This window comes from Lycium barbarum, chromosome 1 (assembly GCF_019175385.1).
Source record: "Lycium barbarum isolate Lr01 chromosome 1, ASM1917538v2, whole genome shotgun sequence".
Classification (NCBI taxonomy): Eukaryota; Viridiplantae; Streptophyta; class Magnoliopsida; order Solanales; family Solanaceae; genus Lycium; species Lycium barbarum.
In genome coordinates, this window is record NC_083337.1 from 170,459,325 (window position 1) to 170,472,690 (window position 13,366).

The 13,366-nt window shown below is 37.0% G+C and overlaps 1 non-coding gene across 1 annotated transcript; it reads right to left on the reverse strand.

The window, feature by feature from the left end:
- Positions 1-1,507: 1,507 nt before the first annotated feature.
- Positions 1,508-1,613, reverse strand: LOC132619010 (small nucleolar RNA R71). The gene has a single exon (XR_009574463.1). It is a non-coding gene; the product is annotated as a small nucleolar RNA R71 (small nucleolar RNA).
- Between the last annotated feature and the right edge of the window lie 11,753 nt (positions 1,614-13,366).

The window sequence follows — 13,366 nt, forward strand, 5'->3', positions numbered from 1 at the left end:
CCTATGTTACGGTCCGTAACGATGCCGGGTAACAATGTTTTTGTCTAGAAACTTGACGCCATTTTTGGCTCTATAGATACTTAAAGTTAAGGTTTTAATTCATAATTCTGATTTTCTTTGGAGCATTAACTTAAGTCTTGAATATTTGAAGTGGTTAGAGCATTTAAAGTACCAACTTCACTTCCATTCCATATTGTATTAGCATCGTAAGTATATTATGTTAACTTTTAAGCTTTGTTTGTTAACCAAAATGATGAGTAGCTAATTTTAATTCTAAGGTTGTGGATCCCATGATGGGTATTATGTGAATGAGTTTCTACTTTTGATATATGCATAATGGTTGTTAGTGTTTATTCTATCTTTGTGCGTTAGTGTTGGGTAATGATTGCAAGCATTAGCTTAAGCCATTATACTAATTTTTCTTGGGAAAGAGAGTCAGTATTGGTAAGATTGAATAACAATGACTCGGGGCATTAACCCTCGTTTAATAGACTAACTCGTGGATAAGAACAAGTCTAAATTGGCATTATTGGTCGCTCTTCGATTTCATCTCTTTTACATTTGGAAAAATCTTAAGAGGAAATACGGCCTAACTGTTGGGAAACATTAGGAAGTCCTTAAGAGATCAAGTGCATACTCTTAGAACAACCATTAGAAATATATCACATTGAAACCTGAAGCATAATATCTAATCAAAATGGGGAACACAACCTTAGTCTCTCTCTCGCCTTAAGTACAATTCAAGTCTAAGTATTCAATTACATTACTCAACAATTATTTCAAACTGTTCGGAATAGGATTAAAGCCTTTAAAGACTAGTATCACATACAATTAGTACCCTTTTCTCTCCATATTCCCTGTGGGATTCGACCCCAACCATGTTTGGGTTACTATATTTGACAATGTCCGCTTTACGCCATTAATAGGTGTAATTTGAGCGTATCAAATTTTGGCGCCGTTGCCGGGGAATACGATTTTGAAATTACTGATTGTGCGTACTCTTCTTTAAAACTTTTTTTATTCCATCACACCTTGTTTGCTATTGTGGTGAACCAGGTGAACATGGCTGGACGACAGAATCGCAATCAAGGAAACCAAGGTGGACTCCAAGTGAACCCACCTGCACCAGAAGAGGACGAAGATGAGAATATATTTGTGGAATTCATCAATGAAGCTGATTATGCTTCTGCTGTGGTCCCTCCTAGGATTGGAAATACTACGTTCAAAATTGATAGTTATATCTATCAGCTGCTGAAACTTGAAGGTTATTTCCGAAATTCTTTGGAGGATTGTCCACTTTGACATTTGAAGAACTTCCTGCACGTGTGTGCTCAACAATCCCAAGGTGTTGTTTCTGCTGATGCACTGCGGTTACAAGTCTTCAAATATTCCTTGGCTGGCCAAGCAAGGGAATGGTATGAAAAGCTTCCCAGCAATTCTATTCATACCTGGAGCGAGCTAGCCAACACATTTCTGAAGAAGTGGTTCCCACCGAGCAAAAAGGCTGAACTTCGAGATAAGATCTTTGAGTTCAAACAGCTCTCGGGGGAACAATTATATTCGGCATGGGAGCGGTTCAAGTACTATCTAGCTCAATCTCCAACTCACGGGTTTCTGGATGCTATTCTCACAGAGAAATTCTACAAGGGCTTAGATACAATGAATCAGATTGCTGTCAATACTGCCGCGGGAGGATGCTTTATGGACAAGTCATTTATCGTCATCACCCGTTTACTTGATAAACTCACCACCCACAATCAAGCTTGGCATTCAACTGATAGTGAGAGTCTCTCTTATGGTAGTCCATCACTAGCTGCCGTTGCAAAAGAAAACCATGAGAAAGATCATGCCTTTGCTCAATTGCAAACCACGGTGGATCTATTATCAAAGAGGTTGGTAGAAAAAGATGCACAAGGGGTAAATATTGTTGAGGAGTTACCACCTCATCCACAGGGAATGTATAAAGTCCCTGAGGGGATGTACCAAGATGGGCAACAATAGTATGAAGATGCTAATTATGTCAACAACTCGCAAGGGGGCTATCAAAGGCAAAATTACCAAGGTCCGGGCCATCACCCATGGCAAAAGCCTCAACACCAATTTCAAGGGAACAATTATAGCAGAAATGATCAAGCAAATCCAAATCAAGGGAATTACAATAACAATAATTATGGCAATAAGAGCTCGAACCCCTACATTCCACCAAGGGGCAAGCATCAAATTTCCAACAGTGGAGAGACAATTAAGTAGCAACTCTGCTAGCAATGCTGCTAATGATTCTGCGGAGCTGAAAAGTATGATGCAGAAAATGCTAATGAATCAGGACAGAACTGAGAGCACAATCAAGGGAATGTCTCAGGTTCAACTATCTCATTCAGCTTCCATTCAGAAGCTTGAATCGCAATTCAGAGACCTTTCCAGAGAAGTGCATACTCCTCAATGTGGACAACTACCAAGTGATACAGTTCCAAATCTGAAAGGTAGTGGGGTAAACTCTGTGGGGCATGTAGCTACTATTAGCACCCGAAGTGGAAAAATACTTTAAGGTGCTGATAAAAAGGTGATTAATCTCGAGCCAATTGTTGAAGAAGAAGCACAACCTGATGTATCTGATGTTATTGTGGAGGAAAAAACATAGGAGGAAGACCCTATTATAGCTGAAGAAGAGCAAAATCTTGATAATCTCAAGGCACAAGGAGAAAAACATGAAAAGGGGAAGGCAAAACTTTCTGGCGCTCTACGCCCTTTGAGCCAAATGTTCAAATCTTCACCGCCTTTTCCTCAAAAGCTAGTGAGGAAAACAGAAGATGAAAAATGTTTGCGATTTTATGATCAACGCAAGCAATTGACGATGATCATTCCTTTCATGGACGCTGTCCAAGAAATGCCTGGGTTTGCTAAGTATTTGAAGGATGTCTTAACAAAGAAGAAGAAGCCATTGAAACACGACACTGTGGGTATCACTCATCGCGTTAGTGCTATTATATCCAAGACCACAGTGCAAAAAAGGGAATATCCTGGAGCATTCACCATTCCATGCACCATAGGGCAGCAGGATTTTGCCAAGGCGTTATGTGATAACGGAGCTAGCATAAATCTCATGCCCCTTGAGATTTTCAAGAGATCAGGATTAGGGATACCAAGGCCAACTACCATGAGGTTACAGATGGTTGACAGATCGATAAAAAGGCCAGTTGGGGTAGTTGATGATGTGCTTGTTCAAATTGGGGAATTCCTACTGCCGGCAGATTTCGTGATTCTTGACTGTGCTATTGATCAAGAAATTCCTATTATTCTGGGAAGACCTTTCCTTGCTACAGGGAGGGCTCTTATGGATTCAGAGAAGAATGAAATCAAGTTCCGGGTGAACGATAAGGAGGTGACTTTTCACGCCAGCAAGGGTATGAAATTGCCTAGTCTTTATCAAAGTATTTCAGTCATTAATTCTATTGATGTGGTGGATGAAGCGATAGAATTCAAGATGGAGGAAGAATGCTTGGGTGAAGCATTATCGGCCATTTTGGTAAATTTTGATGCAGAAGAAATGAAGGGATTTTTTGAGATGATGAATTCACTCACCGGTCTGGGGCCTTACTCCTATGAGCCTAAGAAATTGTCTCTTGATTTAGAGAAACGAACAACTCCTCCGGCAAAACCGTCAATTATTGAGCCACCGAAGTTGGAGCTCAAGCAACTTCCATCCCATCTTCGGTATGAGTTTCTTGGAGCAAATGCCACCCTCCCAGTTATTGTGTCATCACTTCTGAATGAGGGCCAAACTCATAGACTCATCGCAGTTTTGAGGAAATATTTAAGAGCTTTGGGTTAGACTATTGCCGACATCATGGGGATTCCCTTCGAAATTTGTGAGCACCGAATTCAGTTGGAGGGGGAAAGTTCACCAAGTGTTGAGCATCAGAGAAGATTGAATCCACCGATGCAAGAGGTGGTAAAGAAAGAGATTATTAAGTGGCTAGATGCTGGGGTGGTTTACCCGATTGCCAACAGTCCATGGGTAAGTCCAGTCCAGTGTGTGCCAAAGAAAGGGGGCATTGTTGACACCCAATTTTGTCCCGCCTCTCCTCCGAAATACCTATTTACGCCTCTAATATTTTTAGAAAAAATTAAAATATATATATAGTCATTTTTTACTAAATTATCAGCTTCTCATCAATACCGGCACTTTATTATTCTATTGCAGTTACTATTGTTGTTGTTGTTATTATTATTATTATTATTATTATTATTATTATTATTATTATTATTATTATTATTATTATTATTATTATTATTATTTATTACTATTATTATAATTCACAATTTTATCATTTTTTTAGCATTTTTTTACCAGCTTACGCACACGCATCGCATTTATCTTTTTTGCATAATTAAATAATAGTGTTTATTTACTGTGGATTTTCGAAATATTATTGCACGGCTATTACAACGCCATTTTTTATCTGAGCACTAATAATTGCATATTTTATATTAAGTAATATTTTTAACACAAGTTATTAAATAGGTCTTTTATTTAAATGTAGTAGCCAATCAACTCATACTATTTTCCGGTCAATTCACAAAACCAGTCCACATTTTGATTTATTTGACATCATTTAGTTCACCCCAGCCCAAATAATTAACCAACATTTTCGGACCAGCCCACTCTTTTAATTTTGCCCAGCCTATATTTTAGCCAAACCAGCCCATTTTTAACCCGACCCGGTCCAGCCCATCCCTTATTTTCTTTAACCCTAAATCCTATCTCTCTCCTTTCTTTTTCCGCCTCCTTCGGCACTCTCTCTCTCTCTCTCTCCTTTATCACCTCCGCCGCTCACCCCCTCCCTCTCTTCCTTTCTCTTCCGCTCCCACTCCCACGCTCCTCGTCCCCACTCCCACGCTCCTCGTCCCCACCTCGCCGACGACCCCCACACCGCTACCCCACCACGCTCTTCGCCCCACCACCGCCGCCTGCACACCGCTACCCCACTCCCACGCTCTTCGTCTCTCCCTTTCCCTTTCCTCCTCCCTTCTCCCTCTTCCTCGCACCCCGCTCCTCCCCACTTACCCCTGTCCCCACCATCGCCGCTTCCTTTTCATCTCAACCCCACCAGAGCGTCTGTTTCCACCGCTCCTCCTTCTCTCTATTTCCTCAAGCACAAAGCAAACCCCTATAAAAGGGGACGAGTTGAATCGCTCAGGGGACAGTTCCTTGAACCCCCAAAACCCCGAAAAGCAAGAAACAAGTTTATTTTTCAGTGGTAAAATCACCAGGAATACTAGTTCATTAGCCGCCTCAAAATCTCCGTAAAAAAACTGTTGCTTTAGTAAATCATAGTCTCGAACTATCTAGTCAAAATTCTAGAACATTTGTTTTGTTTTTCTGCTTTTATTCGCTTTGTGTTGTTGCAAATCCGAGCATACGCAAGTTCGAATTTCAAAGTATTCGAGGTAGATATCGAAACCCTCGCCTCAGTTCACTGCACACACAAAAGGTAAAGCTTTTTCCTTGTATTTATTTCAATTTTTTTTTAGCGTTCTTAGTATCTTCTGTGTATTTAGTTTAGTTTTTGCTTATGTGTTATGAGTTCATATTGGTTTTGTTTATTTTTGAGTTTTAATCTTGCTATGTGTTAGTTATTTATTAGCACGTCTATGCTTGATTTAGTAGTTCATATATATTCAGTGTTAGTTTTTTTTTTTTAGATCAACTTGGGTTTGGTTTAATCAATTTTCTTGTGTAAGCAGGCCATATATCTTCATTATCAATTAGTAGCATTTTAGTATATTGCCTTTAATTTGGTGTTTCACGTTCACATGTTTGATATCTGGTGGTAGTCGTTAGATTAGTCTACGATTAGTATTAATGGGTCTGTTTTAGCTTTAGTTATTGTTGTTAAGTTGTTGTTTGTTGACGATTGCATGGATTAAACTGGGTCGATTTGTTCAAAGCATGCTCTGTTTATGATTTGGATTAGTTTCACATGAATTCAAGTAGTAGAAATGACTAGGTGCAGTACATGGTGGTTCTGAGTTCCATTTTAAATGTGTGATAGTTCAGCTCTTCCTGTTTATGCTAAAATGTCCAGTGATCATAGGCACACATTAGTGATGCTTAAATCAACTCACCTTGCGACTTGTATGCCTTAGTTGGATAATGGGATTTGATCCTTTGAAGATCCTGCTACCTGTTTTTGACCATGCCATCTTATATTTGGAGTTGACTCTTTCATTACCTTCCATGCTCCTCTAGAACTTACAGCCATGGCTGCAATACCCATAATGGTGCCAACTCCTTGACCAGTCTGTTGTTGTATCTCCCATTTTGAAATGTTTCCTCTATGCCCTTATTGTATGGAAATATTCCACTTGACTCTACATTAATGTTTTGAGTTGGTTGCCAACCTGATTTCCCTTTGCTTGTCCTTAGCAACTGCATATTCCTTTCTTTTACCTCGCTTATAGCTGCTATTGCTGTTTATCTATATCTCATCTTAAGAGATGCATTAGCTTATCAGTTAAAAACATGAAATCCTGATATTGAAATAAGAGTCCACAAAATGAAGATTTGTGCAGTTTTCTTTAATGATCAGTCGAATAAAATGAACTAGGAAGTGGTAACAACCTTCACACACCTCGTATGTAAGTTAAATCTCTATTAGTTCTGGACAATGTATGCATTGAGCATGAGTTTTGTAGAATGAGATTTCCTTTAAGGATGTTCTCCCTGTTCAGTCCACCTTCCTCTACTAGCACCTGCTCATTTTTAGTTTGCCTGAACTGCTGGGGTTTAGCCATTTTAGCTACTGCTGTGTTTAGCTTTATTTAGACAGTATGGGATTCTATTGCTGTGTTGGCTCAGCAGATCCTTTATGATGGTGTCTCAAACTCATTTTTAGTTCAGATTCCTCTGTTGATTGACAATATCCTTGATGTTTCCCTCTCATTTTCCCCTCTGAAAATTTGCTGAAAACATCAAATGCTGCCAATTCTCCTTTCCCTGCAGTTGTAAAATTCATTGGACATTTGTTGATTTCAAAATCTTTAAGGGTATTAATTCCTCTTAAAACAGGAGTTTAGTCAAATTTGGTCCTCTGTGTGTGCTTAAGGACCCTGGTTTCTTCATTTTGCATGATAAGTCCAAGAATAATTTGAAAACTGTTTGCCTTCCTTTTAAAAAAAAAAACGATTATGCTTGATAAATTCTTCTTTTACTAACAAGTAGTGGAGAATGCATCTCATTTTGACAAAAGGTCAGCGTGGCTTTCAATTTTATTTAAGTTGGTTCATTCTTTGTTCACTAGTCTTGCCTCACAACTGTTTATTTTTCCTCTTAAAACTGGTTTTTGCAAACGAAGGAGTGGTATCTGGTTTAAATTCTGAATGCAAAAAGGGTTTCTATGGTCTTGATTCATGCTGGATTTGTCTAAGGTTCATCTGCCTTGTGTCATCCATTCCAAACTGTTGTCCCAAAAATGAGTATGTGGTCTGTCCTAAAGAGGATATCATTTTGATTAGATTACTGTTGAGATGATCATTAGTATATCTTGGTTCTAGCATTTGATTGAGTTTAAAGCCAATAGCTTTGAAAGTGTAAGCGATAGATTAATGATGGCATGAGCATGAGTATAGTTTGCTTCAAAGGTTGTTGGTTTCCAGCATATAAATGCTCTATTGCTGAATTTTGTCTTAAATGAACAACCATGTATAAGTGTTCAGATGATAGCATAAGTCAAACAGTTCTTCAATCATGTTGTTTTACATATGGTTGACTGTAGCATGTTTTCAATCCCTGCATAATTTTCCCCTATTTCCTCGCTGTTCAGCCTTATTCGAACGCAGTTGTTTGGCATTTCATGTCTGCTCCCAGTTCTGTTGCAATCTGGGCGTTTCTAGTTAATTTTCTGGTTGAATATCTAACTGTATCTTATGCTTCCTTGGAATGTTTGTTCTGGTCTGGATTACATGAGGCGTTCGCAAATTTCCTTCTCTCTTTCTGCATTTTTTATTTGCTCTTGAGGGTTCATCCTCTACGATTTTTCTTTCTAGTATAGCATACGTCAAAGTATACAGGGTATACAAAACCTCAGTGTACGCCCAACATACACAAAGGTCGTATACCGGTGTATACCTTTCTACTATACCAAGTATATTCTGAGTATTACGCGCTACTACATCTGTCCGAGTCTTGCATATATTTATGTACGACAAACATCACATTGTGGTGCTTGCCTATGTAGGAGGGTGGCCCTGTTTTTTTTATACCATAAGTATATAATGCCTGAATGCTGTATAAAATCGAAATATACCCAAATACTCCCAGAATATACACGACTTATTAATTTCTTTTTGAATTCATATTTACATGTTTAACTTATTCACCGGTCAGGTACTAATCCTTTTCCTTCTCATTTTATGCATGACCACTGCTGCGAGTCCGAAGGATTCGCCTCTTTCCGCATTCGGTATTGGGCTAAATCCCAACGAAATCCTCTCGTGTCCAGCCCCATCCGCAGCCTATACACAAAAAGAAAAGAATTCTGGGCTAAAGCCCAATGGCAAAACAGTCCGCAGCAGTTGGGCCCTAAAATGGGCTAGATCCATCCAATTCTCTTCCTCTCTATCTTATTTATTGTTGTATATTTTTATTTGCTTTGTATAACTAACCTTATCTTATTTTATTAACTTAGATGAATCTTAATAAATTAGTGGATTTAGTTCTAGTAATGGGTAGTTAGTTTAAGGAAGACTAACAAATTAATCCCATAAGATTATTCTCTTCTTTTGTGGTTTCATTTCTTTGATTTGCAAAATGGCATGATTTTATATTTCGAGTTAAAAGAATCATATTTTATTCTTACTATCCTAGAAATTTCAAAACGTCATTAATATGTAAATATAAATTCAAGTATTATTCTTATAAATAACCCTTTCAAATTCAAATCAATCACGCATATTTTCATCTAAGCATAGTTATCATTAGTTAATGAGAAATGATGAAAGGATAAAGAAATTCCTATTAGCTACTTTTGAATATATTCTTAAATCGTAGAAAAAACAATTAATATGTATTTATAAGCCTATTTTTATACAACATTATTATATTTTCTTTCAGAATCTTAGCAACATTTTGTGGACTTTATTTAAAATCCTCTCTTTATGCAAAAAATGTTCTTTACAAGTTTTATTTTTCAAAATAGCATCTTATTTAAAGCCTTAGCAATATTTGTAAAGTTTTATTTAAAGTAAGCACTCAAAATTCTCTCCCATACAAATTTTCACCATTAATTAATTAACCTAAGTTTGGTCGGATAACCGTAAGTTAACGGATTCTAAAGGATGCCTAACCCCTTCCCTTTAGGATAATATAGAGCCCTTACCTAGAATCACACTGGTTAAGCAGACTATTAACGGAGGTTTAGTTTTAACTTTGCCTTAGTTAACATTTAGATGTCCTAATTCATCGTTAAATTAATTAGGTGGCGACTCCTTAACCCGGAGTCAAAATTAGGGATACGACGTATTGGTGATTCCTATTTTTGTTTTGGTTTTAAGGAGTCGCCACCTAATTAATTTAACGGTGAATTAGGACACCTAAATATTAACTAAGGGAAAGTTAAAACTAAACCTCAATTAATAGTCTGTTTAACCAGTGTGATTCTAGGTAAGGGCTCTATATTATCCTAAAGGGAATGGGTTAGGCATCCTTTAGAATCCGTTAACTTACGGTTATCCGACCAAACTTAGGTTAATTAATTAATGGTGAAAATTTGTATGGGAGAGAATTTTGAGTGCTTACTTTAAATAAAACTTTACAAATATTGCTAAGGGTTTAAATAAGATGCTATTTTGAAAAATAAAACTTGTAAAGAACATTTTTTGCATAAAGAGAGGATTTTAAATAAAGTCCACAAAATGTTGCTAAGATTCTGAAAGAAAATATAATAATGTTGTATAAAAATAGGCTTATAAATACATATTAATTGTTTTTTCTACGATTTAAGAATATATTCAAAAGTAGCTAATAGGAATTTCTTTATCCTTTCATCATTTCTCATTAACTAATGATAACTATGCTTAGATGAAAATATGCGTGATTGATTTGAATTTGAAAGGGTTATTTATAAGAATAATACTTGAATTTATATTTACATATTAATGACGTTTTGAAATTTCTAGGATAGTAAGAATAAAATATGATTCTTTTAACTCGAAATATAAAATCATGCCATTTTGCAAATCAAAGAAATGAAACCACAAAAGAAGAGAATAATCTTATGGGATTAATTTGTTAGTCTTCCTTAAACTAACTACCCATTACTAGAACTAAATCCACTAATTTATTAAGATTCATCTAAGTTAATAAAATAAGATAAGGTTAGTTATACAAAGCAAATAAAAATATACAACAATAAATAAGATAGAGAGGAAGAGAATTGGATGGATCTAGCCCATTTTAGGGCCCAACTGCTGCGGACTGTTTTGCCATTGGGCTTTAGCCCAGAATTCTTTTCTTTTTGTGTATAGGCTGCGGATGGGGCTGGACACGAGAGGATTTCGTTGGGCTTTAGCCCAATACCGAATGCGGAAAGAGGCGAATCCTTCGGACTCGCAGCAGTGGTCATGCATAAAATGAGAAGGAAAAGGATTAGTACCTGACCGGTGAATAAGTTAAACATGTAAATATGAATTCAAAAAGAAATTAATAAGTCGTGTATATTCTGGGAGTATTTGGGTATATTTCGATTTTATACAGCATTCAGGCATTATATACTTATGGTATAAAAAAAACAGGGCCACCCTCCTACATAGGCAAGCACCACAATGTGATGTTTGTCGTACATAAATATATGCAAGACTCGGACAGATGTAGTAGCGCGTAATACTCAGAATATACTTGGTATAGTGGAAAGGTATACACCGGTATACGACCTTTGTGTATGCTGGGCGTACACTGAGGTTTTGTATACCCTGTATACTTTGACGTATGCTATACTAGAAAGAAAAATCGTAGAGGATGAACCCTCAAGAGCAAATAAAAAATGCAGAAAGAGAGAAGGAAATTTGCGAACGCCTCATGTAATCCAGACCAGAACAAACATTCCAAGGAAGCATAAGATACAGTTAGATATTCAACCAGAAAATTAACTAGAAACGCCCAGATTGCAACAGAACTGGGAGCAGACATGAAATGCCAAACAACTGCGTTCGAATAAGGCTGAACAGCGAGGAAATAGGGGAAAATTATGCAGGGATTGAAAACATGCTACAGTCAACCATATGTAAAACAACATGATTGAAGAACTGTTTGACTTATGCTATCATCTGAACACTTATACATGGTTGTTCATTTAAGACAAAATTCAGCAATAGAGCATTTATATGCTGGAAACCAACAACCTTTGAAGCAAACTATACTCATGCTCATGCCATCATTAATCTATCGCTTACACTTTCAAAGCTATTGGCTTTAAACTCAATCAAATGCTAGAACCAAGATATACTAATGATCATCTCAACAGTAATCTAATCAAAATGATATCCTCTTTAGGACAGACCACATACTCATTTTTGGGACAACAGTTTGGAATGGATGACACAAGGCAGATGAACCTTAGACAAATCCAGCATGAATCAAGACCATAGAAACCCTTTTTGCATTCAGAATTTAAACCAGATACCACTCCTTCGTTTGCAAAAACCAGTTTTAAGAGGAAAAATAAACAGTTGTGAGGCAAGACTAGTGAACAAAGAATGAACCAACTTAAATAAAATTGAAAGCCACGCTGACCTTTTGTCAAAATGAGATGCATTCTCCACTACTTGTTAGTAAAAGAAGAATTTATCAAGCATAATCGTTTTTTTTTTTAAAAGGAAGGCAAACAGTTTTCAAATTATTCTTGGACTTATCATGCAAAATGAAGAAACCAGGGTCCTTAAGCACACACAGAGGACCAAATTTGACTAAACTCCTGTTTTAAGAGGAATTAATACCCTTAAAGATTTTGAAATCAACAAATGTCCAATGAATTTTACAACTGCAGGGAAAGGAGAATTGGCAGCATTTGATGTTTTCAGCAAATTTTCAGAGGGGAAAATGAGAGGGAAACATCAAGGATATTGTCAATCAACAGAGGAATCTGAACTAAAAATGAGTTTGAGACACCATCATAAAGGATCTGCTGAGCCAACACAGCAATAGAATCCCATACTGTCTAAATAAAGCTAAACACAGCAGTAGCTAAAATGGCTAAACCCCAGCAGTTCAGGCAAACTAAAAATGAGCAGGTGCTAGTAGAGGAAGGTGGACTGAACAGGGAGAACATCCTTAAAGGAAATCTCATTCTACAAAACTCATGCTCAATGCATACATTGTCCAGAACTAATAGAGATTTAACTTACATACGAGGTGTGTGAAGGTTGTTACCACTTCCTAGTTCATTTTATTCGACTGATCATTAAAGAAAACGGCACAAATCTTCATTTTGTGGACTCTTATTTCAATATCAGGATTTCATGTTTTTAACTGATAAGCTAATGCATCTCTTAAGATGAGATATAGATAAACAGCAATAGCAGCTATAAGCGAGGTAAAAGAAAGGAATATGCAGTTGCTAAGGACAAGCAAAGGGAAATCAGGTTGGCAACCAACTCAAAACATTAATGTAGAGTCAAGTGGAATATTTCCATACAATAAGGGCATAGAGGAAACATTTCAAAATGGGAGATACAACAACAGACTGGTCAAGGAGTTGGCACCATTATGGGTATTGCAGCCATGGCTGTAAGTTCTAGAGGAGCATGGAAGGTAATGAAAGAGTCAACTCCAAATATAAGATGGCATGGTCAAAAACAGGTAGCAGGATCTTCAAAGGATCAAATCCCATTATCCAACTAAGGCATACAAGTCGCAAGGTGAGTTGATTTAAGCATCACTAATGTGTGCCTATGATCACTGGACATTTTAGCATAAACAGGAAGAGCTGAACTATCACACATTTAAAATGGAACTCAGAACCACCATGTACTGCACCTAGTCATTTCTACTACTTGAATTCATGTGAAACTAATCCAAATCATAAACAGAGCATGCTTTGAACAAATCGACCCAGTTTAATCCATGCAATCGTCAACAAACAACAACTTAACAACAATAACTAAAGCTAAAACAGACCCATTAATACTAATCGTAGATTAATCTAACGACTACCACCAGATATCAAACATGTGAACGTGAAACACCAAATTAAAGGCAATATACTAAAATGCTACTAATTGATAATGAAGATATATGGCCTGCTTACACAAGAAAATTGATTAAACCAAACCCAAGTTGATCTAAAAAAAAAAAACTAACACTGAATATATA